General features: G+C 38.9%; 1 long non-coding RNA gene across 2 annotated transcripts in view; it reads left to right on the forward strand.

Annotated features, from left to right (window-relative positions):
• Positions 1-895: 895 nt before the first annotated feature.
• The window catches only part of LOC307186159, a 141750-nt gene continuing 117139 nt past the window's right edge, over positions 896-25506 (forward strand). Inside the window, exons 1-2 of one of the 2 annotated variants that reach the window (XR_013828255.1) lie at positions 896-1424; positions 7389-7453. This is a non-coding gene — a long non-coding RNA (uncharacterized lncRNA). The remainder of the gene's footprint in view (positions 1425-7388; positions 7454-25506) is intronic. The other variant, XR_013828256.1, reaches the window with a different exon arrangement.

Here is a 25506-nt window from a genome sequence, read left to right on the forward strand (position 1 = left end):
AAGGCAAGAAGGAAAGAGGAGGGAGGGAGGGAGGGAGGGAGGAGGGAAGGAAGGAAGGAGGGAAGGAAGGAAAAAAGACAGAAAGAAAGAAGATACAGTAAAATAAAATAAAGTATAATAAAGTTATTGAATTAAAAAATAATTATTTAGAAAAAAAAAGGGACTGATAGAACCTTAGGACAAATGGTGGAAGCAAAGCTGTACAGACAAAATCTTACACAGAAGCATACACATACACCCTCACAAAAAGAGGTAAAGGGGAAAAAATCATAAATGTTGCTCTCAAAGTCCACCTCCTCAATTTGGGATGATTCGTTGTCTAAAGGAGGGAAGGAAGGAAGGAAGGAAGGAAGGAAAGAAAGAAAGAAAGAAAGAAAGAAAGAAAGAAAGAAAGAAAGAAAGAAAGAAAGAAAGAAAGAAAGAAAGAAAGTAAAGTATAATAGAGTTATTAAAATTAATTATTAAGAAAAAAATTTAAAAAAAAACAAACAGTGGACGGATAGAAACCTAGCACATATGGTGGAAGCAAAGCTATACAGACAAGATCTCACAGAGAAGCATACACATACACATTCACAAAAAGAGGAAAAGGGGAGAAAATCATAGATCTTGCTCTCGAAGTCCACTTCCTCAATTTGGGATGATTCGTTGTCTATTCAGGTATTCCACACAGGCACGGTACATCAAGTTGATTGTGGAGCTTTAATTTGCTGCTCCTGAGGCGGCTGGGAGAGATTTCCCTTTCTGTTCGTTGTTCACACAGCTGCCGGGGTTCAGCTTTGGATTTGGCTCCGCCTCTGCGTGTAGGTCGCCAGAGGGCGTCTGTTTTTTGCTCAGACAGGACGTGGTTAAAGGAGCCGCTGATTCGGGGGCTCTGGCTCACTCAGGCCGGGGGGGAGGGAGGGGCACGTATGCGGGGCGGGCCTGCGGCGGCAGAGGCCGGCGTGACGTTGCACCAGCCTGAGGCGCGCCGTGCGTTCTCCCGGGGAAGTTGTCCCTGGATCCCGGGACCCTGGCAGTGACGGGCTGCACAGGCTCCCCGGAAGAAGGGTGTGGATAGTGACCTGTGCTCGCACACAGGCCCCTTGGTGGCGGCAGCAGCAGCCTTAGCGTCTCATGGCCGTCTCTGGGGTCCGCGCTTTTAGCCGCGGCTCGCGCCCGTCTCTGGAGCTCCTTTAAGCAGCGCTCTTAATCCCCTCTCCTCGCGCACCAGGAAACAAAGAGGGAAGAAAAAGTCTCTTGCCTCTTCGGCAGCTCCAGACTTTTCCCCGGACTCCCTCCCGGCTAGCCGCGGCGCACTAGCCCCCTGCAGGCTGTGTTCACGCCGCCAACCCCAGTCCTCTCCCGGCGCTCCGACCGAAGCCTGAGCCTCAACTACCAGCCCCACCCGCCCCGGCGGGTGAGCAGAGAAGCCTCTCAGCCTGGTGAGTGCCGGTCGGCCCTGTTCCTCTGTGCGGGAATCTCTCTGCTTTGCCCTCCGCACCCCTGTTGCTGTGCTCTCCTCCGCGGCGCCGAAGCTTCCCCCCTCCGCCACCCGCAGTCTCCGCCCGCGAAGGGGCTTCCTAGTGTGTGGAAACGTTTCCTCCTTCACAGCTCCCTCCCACTGGTGCAGGTCCCGTCCCTATCCTTTTGTCTCTGTTTACTCTTTTTTTCCTTTGCCCTACCCAGGTACGTGGGGGAGTTTCTTTCATTTTGGGAGGTCTGAGGTCTTCTGTCAGCGTTCAGTAGGTGTTCTGTAGGAGTTGTTCCACGTATAGATGTATTTCTGGTGTATCTGTGGGGAGGAAGGTGATCTCCGCGTCTTACTGTTCCGCCATCTTCCCAGCACCCCCGCAAACAAAGAATTTAAAATAAGCAAACAAAATCTCAGAGAAATAAGGATTGTGGCAGATACTGTGCATTGTAGGCTCACTCAGTATCCTTTGTGACCAGCTTTTGTCTTACCTTCCTCTACTATTAGAGTCTGGGAAGCCAAAAACCTAACATTAAGATGGCCTTGCAGCTTGAGTTGGATATGCAACACAGTGGTAGCTAATCAGATAGAAGACGTCCACTGAGGAATTCTGGGAAAGTCTTTGCCTGATAAAGGTATTGCTTCTTCTTCCTTCTCCTTGCCCTCCCTTCTTCCAGCTACCTTCCAGCTGGAAGATGTCTGGAGGCATTCACCATCTGGCCACCATGAGGGAAAGACAGTGGGAAGAAGAGATCTTGACGCTAACACTTTGAACTTCTAGCAACCATTTACTTCCAAACCTCTTGCTATTTGTGAAAAGTAAACAGCTTAATTTGTTTAAGCCCTGCTTAATCAGATTTTATGTTACACATAGGTAGAGTAATTTTCCTCAAATGTAGATAGGAAAGTGGACATATGAAGGAGAAAACAGTCATGTATACAATTCAACTGGAAAGACTTAGTATGAAAAATATGATAGCTTAAATCAAGGACTCAATAGAGGGACTGAGAAGCTATATGGATACAATGGAAGATAAATGAGAGAGCTGGAAGATGAGGTCCAGGACCTTACTCCAAAGGCATCAGAAAGGGATAAAGTGAAGGACCACATGACAAAAAATTAAGAATTAAGGAAAATAGAAGTAGCATCGATATTTGTTAAGAGGTGTTTCAGATGGCGAGACAAACAGTGAATAGAAGGAAATAATTTAAAAACAATGAATGTTTTCCTTAAGCGAAGGAAAGATATTCATGCAATGAATTGACAAATTTTATGCAGTGGGAAACAGAATAGAAAAATGATAACTTATACCCATGCATATGCTGGTGAAATGTAAGAAAAACTAAGTCTAAGAGAAAAATTCTAATAGTTTCCAGAGATTAAAAGCAGATCCTCTCCATCTAACAAGGATTTCATTGTTATCAGATTGTGCAATAGCAATGTTGGATAATGGAATACTATTTTTAGAGTGTTGAATAAAAAGACATTTGAATCTAGAATTTTTCCCAGCTGGATTATTTAAAGGCACATAAAGAATCATGACATACACAGTGCTTCAGAATATTTACCACACAATGAGCCTTTCTGAACATACTCTAGGACAAGAGTCAGAAAACTATGGGCTATGGGTCAAAACTGGTCCAACACATGTTTTCGTAAATACATTTTATTAGAACCCAGTGCCACTCATTCACTTGTGTATAATCTATGGCTTCTTTCCTGCCATGATGGCAGAGCTGAGTAGTTACGACAGAATGTATGGTCTACAAACTTAAGATATTTGCTGTCTGGTCCTTTACAGAAAAGTTTGCCAACTCGTGCTCTAGGACAAAGTACTCAAACAAGAAGAGAAATACATCTAAGATACTTTGAGATAAGGGAAGTTAGCATGAGTAACTAACTTGGTAAGGTTCACTGTTTAAACAATGAAGGATGAAAACAAGCTAAAATATATGCCAAGCAATCCAGACCTAAAGCATTTTATATGCTGACCACACTGTTGTGGAGAGGCCAGAGGTGGTAAGTGTATGCTGAAGCTTTCGCCTTGTTCGGGCAACCCTGCAGCATAGGGAGCTTCAGGTCTGTGCTGCTTTAATGGCATCACACCAAAGAGGCATCATTTACATTACAGAGACTTCTCAGAGAGAGAATTAGGGCCAGAGTTCTAGCCCTCACGTGATTGTCTTACTAGCTAATAGGTGGGATGGAGGTGAGATCTGAGTTGAATGGGTCACTTGAACTGCCGAGAGAAGTACGTACACATGTGCATATAGGGAGGCAGGTCTGCTTGCCTGGCAGGGCTCCAGAAAAATCCCCAGGCTAACTTAAAATGATTTTTTTCCTCAGGGAGAGTTACCTTTCTCTAATTCACACAAATCTGCCCTGTGAGCTAGCTCTTGACATTTTAAAAGGGAAAAATTTAGCTATGGATAGGCTTAAAAGTGATAAGAGAAAGTAAACATATATGTGCTATCAAAAAAATTAGTGGTCACCACCGGAAGTATAGAAATAAACCAGCAAAAGGATAGTTCCTTCATCCAATGGAATATAGGAAAGGAGAGGGTGGAAAAAAGAAACTATGGTAAATAGGGGTGTAAAATAGTCTGTCAGGAATAAATCCAAACGTAACAGTAGTTACAATAAATATAAATGCATAAAACTGATTGATCCAAAGACATAGATGCTCAGGTTAGATTTTAAAATGATGATTATTAGGCGAGAGAATCAAATAACTCTATCTCCATGGAAACATAGACACGACACGGTAGTTGTCAAGTGATGATAGTTATTACTGTGCTTTTTTTTCTGTGTTGAGTTAATTATTTAGAATTAAAGCACTATCAAATATCGTGGAGTCAGAGGTAGGCATCCTAAGGTTTTACCTTTCAATTAATGATTTGTTCCAGCAGTGACTCTGCTTAGCAAAACTTTAATATGACTTAGTGGTAGAAAAGAGAGCTCAAAGGATAATTTTCAAGCGTCTTCTACATGTGAAAATTTCTGCCTTACTAAAAATAAAACTTAATGAAACAATACCAAATATCATAATTCTGGAAGTGGAATTTTGATTAACTTGCTCAGAACCAAATTTTTCAGAAAAGAGCTGTCAGCTGTGATACAGGGATGATTAAAATGTGTGCTGAGTCACAGAGAAATTCAGTCTCACCTGTTTTGCAGAAAAGTTGACTAGTTCCTTACAAAGAACAGAGAAACTATAATTCAATGAGTCCTTTATTACATGACTGCTTGTTTAAAAGATTGGTAGATTTCTTTTATAAACTTGATTTTGTTCTGCTTAATTTTTTGTTATTAGGTTGCAAACTACTGAATATGATGTAGTTTTATTCCAGACAGCAGGAACTGTAAACTTCCCATTTCTATGATTAAAAACCACATAGAAAAGAATGAGAACACACAATGTGCAATATATGATTGGAGAATAATTATTAACTTCCAGTGGCAATAGCATTTAGTTTCTTGGTGCTAAAATGTAAAGTCATACAGAGAGCACATTCTGTTTTTCGGAGCCATTCTAAACAGTACTTACTGAGATTGATCACCACTTTGGTCCTTCACAATGTTGTCTAATATCTAAGAATGTTTACACTGCAGAACTGCAAAATTTTCCACTGCTTTGCTGTATCTGTACTGGTAATGGGAGGGAAAGATTGCATTCAGGGAATAGTCACATTATTTCAGTATCCTGTTCATCTGCAAATGTTTTCTACAGTCAAATTATTAAACTTCCAAATATCCCAGTGTCATGAAAATTTATAGCTGGAGAAATGGAAAAAACTAGTTTTGTGACTTGACAAAGGACATTTAACTAGAAGCCAGATCAAGCTATTCCTATTGGTTAATACAAGTCAAGATGGTAAAAGACAAACCTGTTAGATATAATGTCAACATCTTGTGTCTGATCATGAGTTCGATTAAGCCTAGGGGAATGGTAGCACCGGAGAGAGGAAATTTATCGTAGAAAGCCTGGCTGGTGAGGGCAGAGCACCTGGTGAATTAAACCCTCAGCAGAAGTGGGAAGAGGGAAGAAATTGTGAAGTCCTCTTAGTGATATGACTAGCATTTAGCACTGTTTACTGAGGAAACAGCAGGAAATCTTATGATTATTGGTTAATATTGCTGAGGCCCGTTTGAAAAAGGTAGCATTAAGTGCTGTATACTTATTTGACATTTGGCTGAGGATAAATAACTACAAAATTTCTAACAGTGCTGGCTTCTTAGGCTAAATTTTGGTTACCTCATTCTAGCAAACAATATCAGCATTTAGTCAGATGGAAACAGTGAATTCTGTACTTTTTTCTTTCCAAATATATGTTATATATTTTTTACCTCTCATTTGCAAAACATTTATCAAAAACCAACTACATGTCAGGCATTTTGCTTGGTGCAATAGTTAACTTTGATTAGAATAAAGTCCTTTCATTCAAGGAGTTAACATTTTAGTGTGGAGACAGGAAAACAAAAACGCAATTACAATATGATATATGGTTATAGGATGTTTGGGGAGCCCATAGGAGTGGCATTCAACTTGATTTCTAAGATCTAGGAAGGCTGTGTGGAAAACCTGCTATTGTTTGCTGAGATCTGAAGCATGCATAAGATTAGCCAGGTGAAGGCCATTAGGGGAAGTTAGAGGGCGTAGTCCGAGCAGAGAAAACTACCTACGCAAGGATCGGTGGCTAGAAAAATTGTGGTGGATCCCAGCCACGATATGGAATTTGTTATAATTCAGGAAAAGGGTAGCAGGTTGGGGGAAGGAGAAAAATAAGAGGAAATTATTAGAACTACTCTATAATCTATGCTAAGGAGTTTGAACTTCATGACAAAGGCTCCAGAAGCCCCTGGGGGATTTAACTAGGGAATATGTGGTTCTATTTGTGCTTTAAGAAGATCACTTCAGAAGTCTGAAGAATGACCTGGAAAGGGGAAGCCTAGGGGCCAGGGAAGAAGTCAGGAAGCTTTGGAGTAAACCAGGTAAGAGATGGAGGTGGTCCAATCCAGATGAACACCTGTGAGAATAGAGAGAGATGAGTGAGTTAGGGTGACCGGAGTTGATGATGGATCCGATACTATAAGAGAAGAGGGAGAAGATAAAGCTGATGCCAGAGTTGATGATTTGGGCCACTGGTGGATGATGATATGATTCTCTGATACAGGGAAAATCCAAAGGAGACTATAATCTCATGCAAGTACGTAGAATTTTATGCTTGCCTTGTGCCTGAATTGCTTTCTGTTTCGAGGATTCTCTGTTCCCCCTTCACATTATACAGTTTGGTTATTTCAAGACTTCTGCCATTATTTGCTCATTTTCCCTTTCTCGCATTGTGATGTGTTTAGCTTTTATTCCAATGAAGTATATCGCTGGTCCAGACTTCTTTTGTTGTTAGACACAATTCTGTAAGATTTCAGGTGCCCCAAGAACATGAGAAAACTATTATTAACTGCTCTCTCTGTCTCTCAAATCTCTACTTTGAATTAACATTTCTAATTCACTTAGGACTTTGAGAGGCCTAGCAATAATTGTCTTCACATGGGGCTTTTTATCGTCATTATGCATCAGTTGCTTGGAAATTTGTAACTTGACTTTAGACTGATTGTGAAAAATTAGCGTCAGCCGCACTAAACCACAAATACCTTTATAGTTTAACTGTGACAGCCATGAGGCCTTAAAGCCTGAAAACTAAGAGAAGGGGATGGTACAGTGAACAGCTTTCTTACTGTATTCGTTTTCTAGAGCTACTACAAAAAACTACCGCAAACGTAGTGGCTTAGCACAACACAAGTTTATGATTTTACCGTTCTGTAGGTCAGAAGTCGGCCAAGAGCCTTGACTGGGCTAAAATCAAGGTGTTGGCAGGCCTGTATTCTTTTCTCAAGGGCTCTAAGAGGGAATCCATTTGTTTTTGCCTTTTCCAGCTGCTGGAAGCCACCGGCATGTTTTGACTCATGGCCCCCTTCCTCCGTCTTCAAAGCTATCAAGGGTGAGTCGATCCCATTGCATCACTCTGATCTCCTCTTCTGCCTCTCCTCCCACTTTTGAGGACCCTTGAGGTTACACTGGGCCCACTGAATAGTCCATGATAACCTCCCTATTTTATTTTATTTTATTTACTTTTTTTTGTGGTACGCGGGCCTCTCACTGTTGTGGCCTCTCCCATTGCGGAGCACAGGCTCCGGACGCGCAGGCTCAGCGGCCATGGCTCACGGGCCCAGCCACTCCGTGGCATGTGGGATCTTCCCGGACCGGGGCACGAACCGTGTCCCCTGCATCGGCAGGCGGACTCCCAACCACTGCGCCACCAGGGAAGCCCAACCTCCCTATTTTAAGGTCAGCTGATTTGTAACCTTAATTCCTTTTGCAACTTTAATTCCCATTTGCCATGTTACAGCATATTCACAGGTTGAGGGATTAGGACAGGAGATCTCTGGGGGAAGGGTGTGGGGGGAATCATTATTCTGCCTACCACACTTACCAAATCCAATTATAGTGTTTTAATTGTTAAGGTTTTTCTCCTGTTGTTTGAATTTAGTATCATCAAGGTCATCAATAACTTCACACTGCAAAGTGCAATAGAGAGTTCTCAGGTTTTTTTTAAAAACATCTTTCTTGGAGTATAATTGCTTTACATTGTTGTGTTAGTTGCTGCTGAATAACAAAGTGAATCAGTTATACGTATGCATATATCCCCATATCCCCTCCCTCTTGTGTCTCCTCCCACGAGTTCTCAGTTCTTAATGTGACCTAAGAGCAGCTTTGACTCATGAATGATTTACTTCTCCTTAATGCCCATTTTCCACCTGTTTTTCAAGACATCACACCCTCATGATTTCCCTCTGTCTCATGGACTACATTGTCTCAGTCTCCCTTGCTGGGTGTTGCTGCTTTCCCTGAGCATGTAATATTAGAATGTCCCTTAGAGTTCTTGGTCCTTTTCTTTTCAGCATCTGTACTCACTTCCTTGACAACCTCATTGAGTCTTAAGGCTTTAACTATCACTCGTATGCTGACAATTTTCATACTTTTATCTCCATGCCTAGACGTCTCAAATTCCAGACTTGTATATTCAGCTGCCCCCACTACATCTTCACTTCAAAATCTAATAAATGTTTCAAGGTCAACATATTAAAAACTGAAGTCCTGCTCTTCCATCCAAACCTGTCCCATTTCTGGTTTTTCCTACCTCAGTTGATGTCAACTCCATAATTCCAGGTCCTTAGGACAAAAATCTTCTAGTTGCCCTTGAATTCTTTCTTATCTTTATATCTCATATCTGCTCTGTTTGGAACTCCTGTGGCTCTCCCTTTAAAATATATTCAAAATTCATCATTTCTCAACACCTTAACTGCTATCACCTTGGTCTGTAAGCTATTTTCAGGACCTCATGATCCAGACAGTACTGATGAGAGTTGTTTTGCAGTAAGAAGCACCATACTCAGCATGATGTATAAAAATGGAGGAACTTGCCATTCTTTATCTTTTATTTTATTTTTTACTGAAGTAGAGTTGATTTACAGTGTTGTGTTAATTTCTGCTGTACAGTAAGGCTATATATATATATATAACTTCGTATAAGTATATATATATAACTTTGTATAAGTGTATATATATATATATATATATATATACACTTTAAAAAAATATTCTTTTCCATTATGGTTTATCACAGGGTATTGAATATAGTTCCTTGTCCTATACAGTAGGACCTTGTTGTTTATCCATCCTATGTATAATAGTTTGCATCTTCTAACTCCAAACTCCTACTCCATCCCTCCCCCACCTCTCGTCCCCCTTGGTAACCACAAATCTGAAGAACTTGCTGCTCTTCACGCAGGCAAAATCTTAATGCTTTTATCATATCCTTTATATACCTTACAGACTCTTGGATAAACGCACTTTAAAGTAAAAAATTTTCTTCAATTCCATTTTCTAAGATGTTTCATTTTTTAAGAAGAAAGGAAAGTCACCTGCCTTTGAAAATTATAGCAGCATTTCATTGCTTTCCATGGCTGGCCAAATCCAGAAAAGCCCTGGATGTGTTTCTGGCCAAGGTAGATGCTGATATGCGTGGATTTAGATTGTATTTACTTCAACCTTTATCAGACTATATTAACACATCTCTAGTGATTTGAATAAGAAACTTAAAGTACTAGGTCCTGATGATGTAGGCAGGCAAACACCAACCCACAATATTTTATGTACTCCTTCATATTCCTCCCAAATAGCTAGATAATTCCTGACCAGAGTAATAGCATTAGGTTAAATTTGATACACTGAAATCATTTTTAATTACAGAGAAGACTGCTTTTGACTTCATTATCAATCTGATCTCCCACGAAGACAGAGAAAAGTGAAATTTGCAGCCCAGGTAGTGATTATGTCAAAGTTCCTGCTTCAGTTGATGTGATGAACTGTGTCTTGAGGTTTTCTTTACTGCTACAGAGTTTTGTATTTCTAGTTGCTGGGTGGACCCATCCAAAGGAGTGTGTATTTCCTTCTGCCAGCCACTCTTGGACTAGCTGAGCATCTTTTTAATGTTACACTTTTCAGCTTGGTGACTTCTATGCCATGCAGTTAGTATAAATTCAAACTTCACACACATGGCCAAAACATGATTACACATTTTTTTCCACAAAAGAACTAAATAGAAATATATAAGCTTCCTCAATGTCTCCTATCTTTACAAGTAGATTTTTTTCTTGTTCATACTTTTACCAGGGATTCAGCTTTTGGAGACGTCTCAGGTCCTACTCTGTGTTGTTAAAGTCAAAGCTTCATTTCCCTACCTCATACAACCATTAAATCCAAGTCTTCTAATCACTTTGACACCACAATATTAGCTCTGTGTTAGTTCATTCTTTGCTTTGGCCATACAGTAGTCACTAAATTTCCTATAAATTCAGTTATGAAACATTCAAAACATGTTTGTTACATCTTAATCATAATTTCTAATTGTTGGTTGTAGGCAGGTTTTCAAGTTATAAATAAAAATAAAATTGAAAATAAAATTAATGATGATATATGTATGATTGCACATTATAAATATCTTCCTTGCAATCTTCTCCAATATCCTTTCATTTCCATTTTCTAAATATAATATTGTTTGTGCTGTTTGGTGTGTGGTTTATGTAAGTTCATGTTAGTTAAATGTGTGATCATTTTAATTTTCACTGTAATTCAAGGGAAGATAATAACCCACTTTTCAATTCTAATTCAACCTAGTGAAATGAATGATGTGCATAAAGGCACATTCCTAAGAATATTTACATGTTATTAATACCTTAAATTCTCATAACTCTGTGAGATGAGTACTGTTACTAACCTCCATTGTATTTTTTTTGAATTTTTGAGTTTTATTTAATTTATTTTTTTATAAAGCAGGTTCTTATCAGTTATCTATTTTATACATATTAGTGTATATATGTCAATCGCAATCTCCCAATTCATCCCACCACCACTACCGCCGCCACCACTTTCCCCCCTTGGTGTCCATATGTTTGTTGTCTACATCTGTGTCTCTATTTCTGCCTTGCAAACCAGTTCATCTGTACCATTTTTCTAGGTTCTACATATATGTGTTAATATACGGTATTTGTTTTTCTCTTTCTCACTTACTTCACTCTGTAGGACAGTCTATAGATCCATCCATGTCTCTACAAATGACACAATTTCGTTCCTTTTTATGGCTGAGCAATATTCCATTGTATATATGTACCACATATTCCTTATCCATTTGTCTGTCTATGGGCATTTAGGTTGCTTCCATGACCTGGCTATTGTAAATAGTGCTGCAGTGAATATTGGGGTGCATGTGTCTTTTTGAATTATGGTTTTCTCTGGGTATATGCCCAGTAGTGGGATTGCTGGATCATATGGTAATTCTATTTTTAGTTTTTTAAGGAACCTCCATACTGTTCTCCATAGTGGCTGTATCAATTTACATTCCCACCAACAGTGCAAGAGTGTTCCCTTTTCCCCACACCCTCTCCAGCATTTGTTGTTTGTAGATTTTCTGATGATGCCCATTCTAACTGGTGTGAGGTGATACCTCATTGTAGTTTTGATTTGCATTTCTCTAATAATTAGTGATGTTGAGCAGCTTTTCATGTGCTTCTTGGCCATCTATATGTCTTCTTGGGATAAATGTCTATTTAGGTCTTCTGCCCAATTTTGGATTGGGTTTGTTTTTTTTTTTTATATTGAGACGCATGAGCTGTTTATAGGTTTTGGAGATTAATCCTTTGTCCATTGATTCATTTGCAAATATTTTCTCCCATTCTGAAGGTTGTCTTTTCGTTTGTTTATAGTTTCCTTTGTTTTGCAAAAGCCTTTAAGTTTCATTGGGTCCTGTTGGTTTATTTTTGTTTTTATTTCATTACTCTAGGAGGTGGGTCAAAAAAGATCTTGCTGTGATTTATGTCAAAGAGTGTTCTTCCTATGTTTTCCTCTAAGGGTTTATAGTGTCCAGTCTTACATTTAGGTTTCTAATCCATTTGAGTTTATTTTTGTGTATGGTGTTAGCGAGTGTTCTAATTTCATTTTTTTACATGTAGCTGTCCAGTGTTCCCAGCACCACTTATTGAAGGGACTGTCTTTTCTCCCTTGTATATCCTTGCCTTCTTTGTCATAGCTGAGTTGAACATAGGTGCGTGGGTTTATCTCTGGGCTTTCTATCCTGTTCCATTGATCTATATTTCTGTTTTTGTGTCAGGACTATATTGTCTTGATTACTGTAGCTTTGTCTGAAGTCACGGACTCTGATTCCTCCAGCTCGGTTTTTTTCCCTCAAGACTGCTTTGGCTATTCGGGGTCTTTTGTGTCTCTGTACAAATTTTAAGATTTTTTGTTCTAGTTCTGGAAAAAAATGCCATTGGTAGTTTGATAGGGATTGCACTGAATCTGTAGGTTGCTTTCAGTAGTATAGTCATTTTCACAATATTGATTCTTCTAATCCAAGAACATGGTATATCTCTCCATCTGTTTGTGTCATCTTTGATTTCTTTCATCAGTGTCTTATAGTTTTCCGAGTACAGGTCATTTACCTCCTTAGGTAGGTTTATTCCTAGGTATTTTGTTCTTTTTGTTGCAATGGTGAATGGGATTGTTTCCTTAATTTCTCTTTCTGATCTTTCGTTGTTAGTATATAGGAATGCAAGAGATTTCTGTGCATTAACTTTGTATCCTGCAACTTCATCAGATTCACTCATTAGCTCTAGTAGTTTTCTGGCGGGATCTTTAGGATTCTCTGTGTATAGTATCATGTCATCTGCAGACAGTGATAGTTTTACTTCTTCTTTTCCAATTTGGATTCCTTTTATCTCTTTTTCTTCTCTGACTGCCATGTCTAGGACTTCCAAAACTGTGTTGAGTAATAGTGGCAAGAGTGGACATCCTTGTCTTTTTCCTGGAGGAAATGCTTTCAGTTTTTCACCATTGAGAATGATGAAACTGGTTCTTAACATCAACATTTTCTGTAAAATACAGAATGAAGGAAAGAGCTGTGAAAAATGAATTCAGTATATACTTCTAATGCAGGATATAAACATTCTGGGAGGTTCCTGCTTCCAAAACAAACTAGATTCATTCACGTTAAAAAACAAGTCAAGTAGGCAACACTCACCTTAGTACTCTGCTTTAATTATTCAGGAAGCTTTGCTGGTTGTTATGGTCTGCTGAGGCAAATTCTCCCACAAATTTTATGTTAAAAGATGTCAGACCAGCCTTTCCTGACTTGACATTTAAATTTTCTTTTGCCCTTGCAGTCTATCTTGATTCAATTTTGCAATTCTCAGCAAAAGCTAATGTAGCTGCCAGAATTTTTCACAAAGTATCATCATGGGTTCTTTTTCCAGGCTTGGTCTTCCTTTCTGTGTTGAAAAGCATAAATCTATCTCTGCTCTTTTGATGGTTGTGCATTGTGTGTACATTTTTAAGGGTGTTGATCTAAATCCTGCATCCTTAAAAAGGGTCATGGAAGTAGACTTTTTGATATGTACAGGTAAGACTGTGGGTGGCAGGGATTATTGCATTTGAAAGAATAGAGAAGAAGGTAATAGTCCCATTTTCCCTTCATTCTCTGGGGAAATTGAGTAGTGGATATGGTGTTTTGTTCTACTGTCCCTCTAGGTACAATAGGAAGAGTCAGCTTTATGGGTAGATGAGAAGGCAGAGAGCTCTATGCCAGTAATTTAAGGGCCCTGCAAAGTTTTTGTCACATTGCCTGAGTGCTACTTTTGGAGGTCTAATAACTTTGGGATCGGATTTTATTATTCTTTAAGAGCTTGCAATTCAAATGTTGGTAATGCTAGAAATCTATATCATATGATTTTGGAGTGCTGAGTACTGCATTTAGCTGAGCACAGAGAGGTGCAAAAAGAAGATATAGCATCTTTCTGGTAGGAAGTCAGAATGGGTGGGTGAAGTGGGTGGAGAAAATGGGAGAAAAACAAGGAGGAGCACAGAAGAGGAGTTATGTGAGCTCTACATTAGTGTGTTGCCTTTTGTCAGACTTGCCCATAGGCCCAGAGGGAGTATACTGAGAGAGGATGGCCAGGGAGACGATTTTTATTTATTAATTTTTTTGCATGTATTTGGGTGTGTATGGTTATATGGGGCCATGTGTTCATATAATAAACAGATCCTTACAAAGGAATGTTTGATCTGAGGAACTCAGTGAATCATCAAGAAACAGAATGATTTCTTTTTAATGAAATGTCAAATGCACATGAAATTACCAAAGACGGAAAGTTATAAGAATATGAAACCTTTTTCAAAATCAATCTTTAAAATAGAATCTAGATAATGAATAAAGATTTCATGTTAGATGCTGTTTAACAAAAGAAAGGTTGATAATAAAACTTTCCTGGCAGTCATCTTCTTGGAATTCTACTTTATATAATTAAACTATAGTGAGGAAAAAGAGAGAAAAATAAAGAAATATAATACAGTATCTTTTGATCTCAGTTCTAACTTAATTGATTCACACTGGCAGAAATGCATCCTAGTGTCTACATTATTGTAATGGAACCACCACTTATTATTTTTATGCTTAGTCAAGATTCTGGTATATGCTTATTCATTTCTTCAAAGGAAACGTTTTATTATAAAAATATGAATATGATATTTCAAAATAAAAATAAGGGGCTGATTTTACACATACCCATGTGTGCTTATACATGCTCTCTCTCTTTGTCTCTGTCTCTATATATGTATATATTTATGTCCACATAATACTTACCTTGATAAAAGGCCCCTTCCCCTGTGAACTTCCCTTAGGGGTGTGTTTTAAACTGAACTGTGTTCCCTTCCCAAATTTATATGTTGTAGTCCTAACCCCCAGTACATCAGAATATGACTTTATTTGGAGGTGGGATTTTTACAGAGGTAATAAGGTTAAATGGACGTCATTAGGGTGGGCCCTAATCCAATATGACTGATGTCCGTATAAAAGAAGAAATTTGGACACAGAGACACACAGAGAGGGAAGATGACATGAAGAGACATAGGGAAAAGACGGTCATCCATAAACAAAGGAGCAAAGCCTGGAATAGGACCTTCCCTCACAGGCCTCAGAAGGAATCAACTCTACCAATACCTTGATTTCAGACTTCCAGCCTCCAGAACTGTGAGACAATATATTTCTGTTGTTTAAGCCATGAATTTGTTATGGCAGCTATAGATGACTATTACAGGTAAGGGTGGCTTCTGTATTTGACCCTACATTACGTGAAGTGGTGTGTGGAAAGAACACTGAATTGTATTAAGAAAATTTATTTATGTACTTGGTTTTGTCACTTTCCAGTTATAAGACTTTAGTAAGTCATCTAACCTTGCCAGACCAAGTGTTTCCTCATTTTTGTAATCTATTCTCAGGATTTGATCTTAAGCCAAAAGAGTGCCCTAATCAGCCCTAAACAAAATGCTTATAGATGACACTATTGACACCCTGCCCATAGGGTAACCCTAAGTCCCAGGGTGAGTGGGACAGTACTAGTCTGCATCTTGTCTTAGTGGAATTCTGATGTCACACCCTTTCATTCTCAACAGTGTTCCAGTTGTATGATAAACTATATCCTTACCTTTTGCCCTCTTCTTAATGCCAGTTTTGCCCAGGTATTCATCCTACCCCCCAGCTTCAGAGGTAGATTCTGATTAGTTGATGTCAGTTATGCTAATCTCACTCCTTGCTTGTGATTGGTTCAAGAACACTTGCTCAAGTTAATTAGAGAATAGCTTTCCTGAGTAGTTATGAGCCCAGGAGTGAGTACGTGCCCTAATCTGGCCAATTCATGTTACAAGGCAGGATTTACAGGCTATGACTGAATGATAGTTTTTTTTTTTTTTTCTCAACGAATGAGATAGTATATTGTCCCATTGTTGCTGGAAGCCGTCTTGGGAGCCTTACACAAGCAGGCTCAGGAATAAAACTTCATACAGATTGGGCATAACACAGAGAAATGGGAAGAAGCCAAAGCCTAAAATCTGCCCTAACTCTAGATTTGATATGTGAAATGATACTTTCTTATTGTTTCAGTCCATTTGAGTCTGAGATTTTAATAACTTATAGTGAAGTGCATCCTAAGAGAGATAATGTGTACTCATATACTATGGTTGCTGTGACAACTTAACACAACTTAGTGGCTTAAAACAGCAAAATCGTATTCTCTTATAGTTCCAGAAGCTAGAAGTCTGAAACCAGTTTCACTGGCCTAAAGTCAAGGTGTAGGCAACACTGATTCCTTCTGGTGGCTCTAGGGGAAAATCTGTCTCCTTGCATATTTTAGGTTCTGGAGGCCGCCTGCATTTCTTGGTTCCTGACCCTTTCCTGCATCACTCCAACTCTGGCATCTGCCATAACATCTCCTACTTCTGAAGTCAAATCTCCCTCTGCCTCCCTGTTATAAAGACATTTGTGATTATGTTTAGGGCTTACTCAGATAATGCAGGAAAATGTTTCCAGTCATGATACTCAATTTAATCACCCTGCAAAGTTCTCTTTGCCTTTTAAGGCAACATATTCACAGGTTCTAGGGTTAGGATTTGGATACCTTTGGGAGCCATTATTCAGCCTACTACACAATGCTTTTGACTTTAAGACAGAACAACAGATTCTGCAACAGCGAGATAGGTGACACAGGATGTTAACTAGGGTTTTTTTCTGGTGTCTTAGAATTTCAACTGAGGACATAAACCTGAGGAAGGTAAGTATATTCACAGGTTAAAGAGAGATGCTTTACAACATCCATAAGTAAATTACTGAAAGATAGCAGAACCTCTCTAGGGACTATGAATACAACTATTAATTTCTATCTTGCATGAAAGAATAGGAACTTTGAAGAGTGATTGGAGAGAAAGTAGCAAAAATAGGTGTGTCACGGAGTTAAGAGTACTATGGCATTTTCTGTCCCCTCCCAAGGAAGTGGGGAATGGGTCTCTGGCACTTATCTCAAGCCAATTGAATAAGTCTTAGAGACTGGAGACGCCAGGAAGTAGAAGAGACTAGAATCTGACTTCCTGGCTGAATGCTTATGTAGCTGTAGAAAATTTTAAGCTTTCCTAATGTTCCCACCAGACTGGAATCTGGCAGGAAAATTCTTTAGAGACCTTGACAGGTTCCCTAGAGCAGAGACATACATAAACTAAGAAAATGGTGTTTGCTTTCTGCCTGCTTCCAGCCTGGAGAATTCTTAAGCCATGAAGCTGGCTGGAACAACTTGCAATTATAGAACAAACAGAGAAAAGAAAAGAAAAAAAAAGAGAGAAAGGCCTAACAAATGGTATCCTACGATTTGATGGGTTAAAAATGCACTAATCTCCCATGGTCCATGTGCCTACCATGGAAGGATTCCTGCTGTCTCACTGAGCCCTTATCCAAGAAAGAAGTGTTCTGGGGAGACGGAATCCCAGGGAGAGAGGCCAAGAGGTACAGCAAAGAGGGCAGGAACTGAGGGCAGTTATAACAAGTCCGCTGGACATGTGTCACTCATATGGTGAAAATTCACGTGCTGGAGGTCCTTTAGTGGGGTCCCCAAAGAGAGCACAAATGTGCCCCATGAGGGCATTACTATGGCTAATTATATTACACCTGTTATATAAGACATTCTTATTTTCATAATCTTCCCTATCTACTACCTTCACCCAGGGAGAACCTGCAGTGGAAGATAGTGCAGATGCAGAAGGAAGGAGGAAACAGCAAAGATCACTTTGTGATTACAGTTACCTCATCCAGTGGTCAAGTCTGAACCGTGGGAAGGGGTGAAGCTTTGGAATGAAAGTCAGATTGACGTCCTAATTTAGACTGGACGGGATTTTTTTTATCCTCTTAAAGTGAATCACAATTACTTAAGTGAAATTATTTTTGAGGCTGAAAGAGGTTGGAGAGGTATGGGATATGCTTGGGATTATTATCTTGGAGCAGTGAAGGGAGCTTGCAGCAGAGAGTACTGGTTAGCAATGGCTGGAGAAAGAAGTTTTACTCCCTTTGATAATCTGCTATGCAGGTAAGAAGGTGGCAAGAACAGAGAAGAAAAAAAGTGTGGCTATGTGGATATGGATTAGATCCACTAAGTATGGAAGTTAAGAGAATGATCAATATTAGAATAAATCTCTAGGTCTCCTAAAAAAGCAAAGCGAAACAATAAACCAAATCAAATTACAACCAATGTGACCAAATGCTATTTTTCACTGAAAATTTGAATAACATGGTTAGTTATTTACTGACAAATTTACACCCTCCAAGCTTTACCAAAATTGTGTTAGCAATTAAAAAAAATTTTTTGGTTCTTTTGCAATTAGTCATTAAGTGTAGGATGGCATTTCTGATTTAGTTGAAAAAATCATATTCCACACTTTTTTTCTTACCCCAATACATGACTCAAATGAAGAGGCAGCATTCGTAGAAAGAAGAGCAAAAATATGGAAAGAATACTGTGCGTGGTATTTTTCTGTTCATCTTACCTAATAGAAATGTTAAAATAAGTCTTTCATGTGACAGATTAGGTAACAGCAAGCTAGAAGACCTTTTTTCACAGCTTGCTTTTACCATGCCATTTCCTTTCGTTTCCTATAAATGTTTGGCCCACAGACCTCCCATTAGTTTAAAAGGGGTTCAGTGTCTAAATATACACTAGAACATGAAAATGTGTCCTAGTAAGGAAAAACCTCTATTGCCTCATGCAGTAATGCCTCAGGGGAATCCTGAAAGATTAGCCATTAATCCCACTTCCTGTCCCTGTCAATAATTAGACAAGGAAATACATGGCTTTAAAATGAATCAGCTACACAGAGGACATTCATTAAACTGCCAACTCTAGAAAATAATAAAAGATTTTTTCCTTCTTAAATCTAAGTGTAAAGAATCAACATGCAGGAGGAGGCTGTATTGAAATGCCAAAGTAAAGCAGGGTCAGTCTTTTTTTAAAAATTTTTTTATTGGAGTAGAGTTGATTTACAATGTTGTGTTAGTTTCAGGTATACAGCAAAGTGAATCAGTTATACATATACATCCACTCTTCTCTTTTTTTAATAGATTCTTTTCCCATACAGGCCATTACAGAGTACTGAGTAGAGTTCCCTGTGCTATACAGCAGGTTCTCATTAGCTATCTATTTTATATATAGTAGTGTGTATATTGTCAATCCCCATCTCCCAGTTTATCCCTCTCCCCCATCCCCTGGTAACCATAAGTTTGTTTTCTACATCTGTGACAGAGGCAGTCTTTTAAATGATGAAGGATATGTGTCTGTTAAAAATATGAATGTGTACATTATATCATTCAACTAATGATTTTGGGGACTCAGCTACTGCTAGGCACTGTTGTAGATTATGGGAATATGAACAAGATGTACAAACTATTCACATAGTTTACATTCCAGAGTGCAGAGCTAGATAATATGTATAATAAATTTTATGTATATGTATTGCATATTTACAAGTACACACACACACACACACACACATATAGTGTTACATTCTATGGAGTACATATAATGAAGGAAGTGAAAGGAAGGAAAAAAGAGCTATTTTAAAAGGGTAGTTCCGAAATTCCTTATCAGTTAGGTAAATGAGTAAATAGCTGAAGGAAGTGAAACATGGCAATAACTAGTGGAAGAGGTTTCTAGGCAGAGGGAGATGTTCTGTTTGGTAGATATTAAAGACACCAGTATGGCTGGAGGAGAGAAAGAAGGAGAGTGGTTATAGATGAGGACGGAGAGGTTGCAGGATGTAGATTACCCAGGACCTCATAGGACATTGTAAGGAATGAGGCTTTTACTCTGAGTGGAATGAAAGGCATTGGAAGGTTTTCAGTAGCTGCGTGAACTTGTCTACAGTTTTGAAAGGATCACTCTGGCTTCTGGGTTGAGAATAGACTGTCTGTGGGGTGAAAGAAGACCAGTTAAGATGCGATGGCAAGTATCCAGATAAAAGACAGTGATGGCTCAGAGCAGGGTGGTCGCAGTTGAGGTAGGGAGAAGTGGTTATATTTTGAAGATAGATCCAGTAAGATTTGCTCATGCATTGGCTGAGAAATCAGAAACAAGAGAGGACTTAAGGAAGACTCCAAGGTTTTTGGTCTGAGGAACTGGAAGCATGAAGTGGTCTTTATTGAAGTGGGGCAAGCAGTGGGAAGAGCAGCTTAAAAGGAAGTTCTGCTTTGGACATGTATTATACATTATACATTCACGTGGATCTGTCTGGTAGGCAGTTGATATATGAATATGGAGTTTGGGAGAGAGATCTTGGTTATTTATATAAATTTGGGAAGTAGAACTATATATATACATATATGTATGTATATGTATATATATAAACAATATGTGTGTATATACAATATATATATGTATATACACACACAGACACACATATACATATATACAAAAATCTAGGAAGTGAGCATGGTTAAAGATTGAGACCTAAGGGACTCCAAAGTTTAGATCTGGGGAGTGTGCATGAAACAGAAAAGATAAATGGTCGGTGAAGCTGGAGGAAAATCATAAGAGAATGTTATTCCAGAAACGAAAGGGTAGAGGTTTTCCAAGGGAGCATGGCTGACTGGTCAAGGCGTTGGCCAGTGAATTGGTCAAAGAGGAGTCCATTGGTGTCTTTGATGGGAGATGTTTTGAGTGGAGTGGTGATAGAGGGTTAAAGTCTTATTATAGTGGGTTCAAGACAAAATGGGAATAAATTAGAGATGGTAGGTAGAGGAAAATTTTAAAGAAGCCTTGTAATAATACAGGAGCAGCTACATGAGGGATAACTGGAAAGGGATGTGAGGTCAAGGAGAGAGATTTTTCCATGGTTTTTAGATGGTAGAAATTATAGCAGTTTTTGTTTGTACACTGGTGGGCGTGTCACAGTGGGAAGCAGAAAACTGATGATGGAAGAGAGATGGAGGAATTGCTGAACAGATGATTGTGTAGGCGAGAGGCAATAGAATTTAGAGCACAAGAGGGATTGCCTTTAGACGGGAGCAGGGGTAATCTATCTGAAGTAATGGGTGGGAAGGCAGACTATGTGGGTGCAGATGTTGGTAGTAGAATAATTGTGGTGTGGGCACCTCTGGAGATTCCTTTCTGATTAATTTTCTCAGTGAAATAGGAAGCACATTATTCAGCTGAGAGTGAGGATGGAGGAGGAAGGCATGGAGGTTTTTTGTTTGTTTGTTTGTTTTTTGCGGTATGCGGGCCTCTCACTGGTGTGGCCTCTCCTGTTGTGGAGCACAGGCTCCGGACGTGCAGGCTCAGCAGCCATGGCTCACGGGCCCAGCCGCTCCGCGGGATGTGGGATCTTCCCGGACCGGGACACAAACCCGTGTCCCCTGCATCGGCAGGCGGACTCTCAACTACTGCGCCACCAGGGAAGCCCTAGGCATGGAGGTTTGAGAGAGAAAAGAAATTGGGATGTAGTTTTCTAGGAGGCTGGAAGCGTGAATGGACTAGAGAAATACAGGAGGATAATTGGTCCGCACCAAGGGCTGACAACTTGCTTGCTGTGGCCGACCTGTCATACGGAAGACCTGTTTTCTATTAGATAATTTCTATTAGATAACTTAAAATGAGGCAAATCAGCCTTGTTTTATATATTTCCTCAGTTTCCATTATGTACATGGGAACAGGCACAGTGTGGGTGGAGATATGGCTGTTTTCAGATTTAGGGTTTTGCCAGATGAGTATGATTCAGTGAGAAAGGAATGAGAGAGAAGTATATATAAGCAAGGGAGGGCTCTGATGATGGGTTATGGAATTTAGCAAGGGCAAGTAGGGAAGTGAGACATGAAGGAAAGGGGCAGTATAAAATGTGTTTGATTCATGACTTTTAGATCTTGGTGAAGCCGGGAAGTGTTGGAGGTGGGTGTGATGGTCTGAGAGTGTGATGCTTAGTACTGGCTAAGACAAGGTCTGGACTCTAAGGCATGACAGTGGGAAAGAATGGCCAGGCTAGGAAGATGTGGTCTTTGGAGGAGAGAAGGATGGAGGAAGCGAGAGGCAAGGCAGGGTGTTTGTAGGTTCATATATACCGATACTGGAATCTCCAAAAATTATGACCAAGTTGTGCTGGAGAGAGAAATGGTGAGTGAAAAGCTAAAAACCTCAAGGACTCAGTGAGAGTAATAGAGTGATTCATTAAAAAAAGAAAGTAGTATGAATATATATCCAAAAACATTCAATGAAGTAGCACCTGGAAAAGCAAACATCAGAACCAACTTAAATATCCTTCAATAAGTAAAAGATTAAATAAATTATGGCCTATCCATACAATGGAATGAGGTGCAGGCTTTAAAAATAAGGTTAATAAACATATACTCACCGGGGAATATATTTACGATATATTAAGTGAAGAGATAATATTCACATATTAATATGAATAGTAAAATTTATTTTAAAAATTAAAAAGGTGTGATATACACAGAGATATGCATACGGTATATGCATAAAGAAAGAAGTACCCAACAGAGGTTCCCAGGAGTTGGACGTAGCAAGGCTGTTATGTAAAGAGGAACTTTCACTTCTTTAGGTAAGGAGAAACTTGCATTTATTTTCCTAGACATATAGCTTTCTTTAAACTTTTTCTTGTATGAACTACTTGTACTAGAAAATAAATAAATCAGAGGAATGTAATGTACAGCACAGGGAATATAGTCAATAATATAATAACTGTGTGATGATGCATAATCTAGAAAAATATTGAATCACTATGTAATACACCTGAAACTAGTATTATATTGTAAGTTAACTATGCTTCAATTTAAAAAAATAAATTTTTCTTGTAAAACGTAACACAGATAAATAAAAGTGAACAAACCTTGAAGTAGAGGTGGATTTAGTCTCAAACCAACATTAAGTACCACCACTTAGATCAAGAAATACAAAATTGCCAAACTCTGTAATCTCCCATTGTGCTCCCTCTTCCTTACTACTCCTCTCTGTTTCAAAGTTAAAAACTATCATGTCTTTTATTGTCACTACATCCATGCTTTTCTTTAGAGTTTGCCATGCACACATGCATTTTCACACATTGTAGTATTGTCCTGCCTGTTTGTGAACTTCATATAAATAGCATAATCCAATATGAATTCTGTTGTGCTGACTTCTTTTTTTCAATGTAAAATTCATCCGTATTGCAGGATGTGGAATTTTTTTTTATTTGCCTTTTTTTTTTTTTTTTTTGGTGAGAACATTTAAGTTCTACTCTCTTAGCAAATTTCAATTATATAATACAGTGTTACCAACTGTAGTCACTATGTTATACATTAGATTCTCAGACTGTTACCAAACCAAACTTGGGTCCACTCACCTGATGAGGAGAAAAGCCAATCTACAGCACCAGATTGTGGTGAAGGAAAGTACAGTGTTTATTGCAGGGCCAAGCAAGGAGCATGGGTAGCTCATGTTCTAAAGACCTGAACTCCCTGATGGCTTTCAGGGAAGGGTTTTTAAAGGCAAGGTGAGGGAGAGGGTCACAGGGTGCCTGATGAGTGCATGGACATTCTTCTGATTGGTTGGTGGTGAGTTAACTGGATGGTATTTTGGGAGTCAGCATCATCAACCTTCTGGCTCCAACTGGTCTGGGATCTCTGTGCTTGTGGTCAGCATGCAGTTAACTCTTACAACATGGTGAGGGTTTTAGTATCTGCAAAGCAGCTCAAGGATAGAGCTCTGGATATGATCTGTAGCCCTTGAGGAGGAACTAAAGATCCTTGACTTTGTCTTATGACTAAACTATTATTATTTTTTTCTTGCTTGGCTACTTTCCTTTGTTTCTGTATTTTTTCACTTCTCTGATTAAATTTGCTCTTTGGAACTTGGGGAAGGCCTAGGAAGTTAAAGTTTTTCTACAAACAAGAGGCAGGGGACACAAGGGGCAGGGGTTCTGTCCCTGGGAAGGCTTGCAGGGTCCTGCTTTGAGTCAAGATCTTATTCATTTTATAGCCTAAAGGAGGCAGTTTATTTTTATATAGTATTCTGTATATAAATATACCAAAATTCATTTGTCCTTTTACTATTAATGGACATTTGGTTTATATCTAATTGTGGATTGTCATGAATAACACTGCTATGGACATTCCCATGCATAGTTCTTGGTGGCCATGTGCATGTATTTCTGTTGAGTACATTTCTAGTAGTTGAATTGCTGAGTAATAGGGTTTGTGTAGTTTCAAGTCAAGATGATGACAAACTGTTTTACTCCTACCAACAGTAGTATCCGTTTAGCTTCATAGCCTTTCCAACACTTGGTATCGTCATTAAATTTTTTTCCCAATGTCTAATAATGGGAGTATAGGGATATCACTTCGTGGTTTTAATTTGTATTTACATCATTATGAATGAGGTTGTTTACTGGCTATTTGAATAACCTCTGACAAATTGCTTGTTCAATCTGAAGAGCATTTTTCCTACTGAATTGTTTGAGCTTCTCTTTTGATTTTCAGAAATGTTTAAAAAGATCTAAATTCAAGATATGAGCCCTCTTTTGGCTCTATGTATTTCAAATACTTTTTCACTGTCTGTGGTTTGCCTTTCTGCTCTGTTAGTGGTGACATTTGAAAAAGAACTTTGATATAGTCAGATTTATCAATATTTTCTGTGGTTCAATATTTTTGTGTCCTGTTTGAGAAGTCTTATCCTAAGTTAAGGTTGTAAAGATATTCTCTCTTATTAATTTTTAGAAATTTTACTGTTTTTTGTCTTTCACACTTAGCTACATAATCTACTTGCAATTGATTTTTGTGTTTGGCATGAGGTAAGGTTCTAGTAACATTTTTATTCCTATAGCTATCCATATGGCTATCTATTTGTTTCAGAACGATTTCTGGAAAGACATATTCTTTCTCCACTGTTGGGAAGTGCTATGTTTGCAGAAATCACATGCCCATTTGTGATAAATTCTAGGATTTCTATTATATTCTTTTGAGCTTTTATTTTTATTCTTATGCCAATACCTTACTGCTTTAATTACTGTAGCTAATATTCAATGGAGCAAATTCTCCCATCCATTTCTTCTTTAAGAATGTCTTGGCTAAGTTTATCCCTTCACCTTTTTACATTTCTGTATATGTTTTACTACTGGTTTGTCATGTTCCACATATAGAGCATTGGAATTTTTATGGAATTGTATTAAATCTATAGATCAAATTGGGGAGATTTAACATCTTTATGATATTGAGCCTTTAATTCATATCCATGGCATATGTTCCCATTGACTGGGGTCTTCTTTGATTTCTTTTAATAACATTTTATAATTTTCTGAGTTGAGAGCTTCTACATGTTTTGTTAGATTTATGATGTTAATACACATCTCATCAGCACGGGTGCCATGGTACACCACCCAGCTCCTCCCTCTGGGACTGGAGCACTTGTTTCTTAGCTGCTGGGGGTGTTAGAGGTTGATGGCACTCAGCTGAGTCTCCCTGGAACTTCCCCTCAGCTGAAGAGAGCTGCCTGGCCTAAGGTCATGCTCCCTTCTAGGGGCAACCTACATTCCATGATTTTTTGATATGAGATTAAAAGCCTGGTAGGCCTCCAAATAAAACTGTAGATG

The sequence above is a fragment of the Stenella coeruleoalba genome (genome assembly GCF_951394435.1).
Source record: "Stenella coeruleoalba genome assembly, chromosome: 4".
Taxonomy (NCBI): Eukaryota; Metazoa; Chordata; class Mammalia; order Artiodactyla; family Delphinidae; genus Stenella; species Stenella coeruleoalba.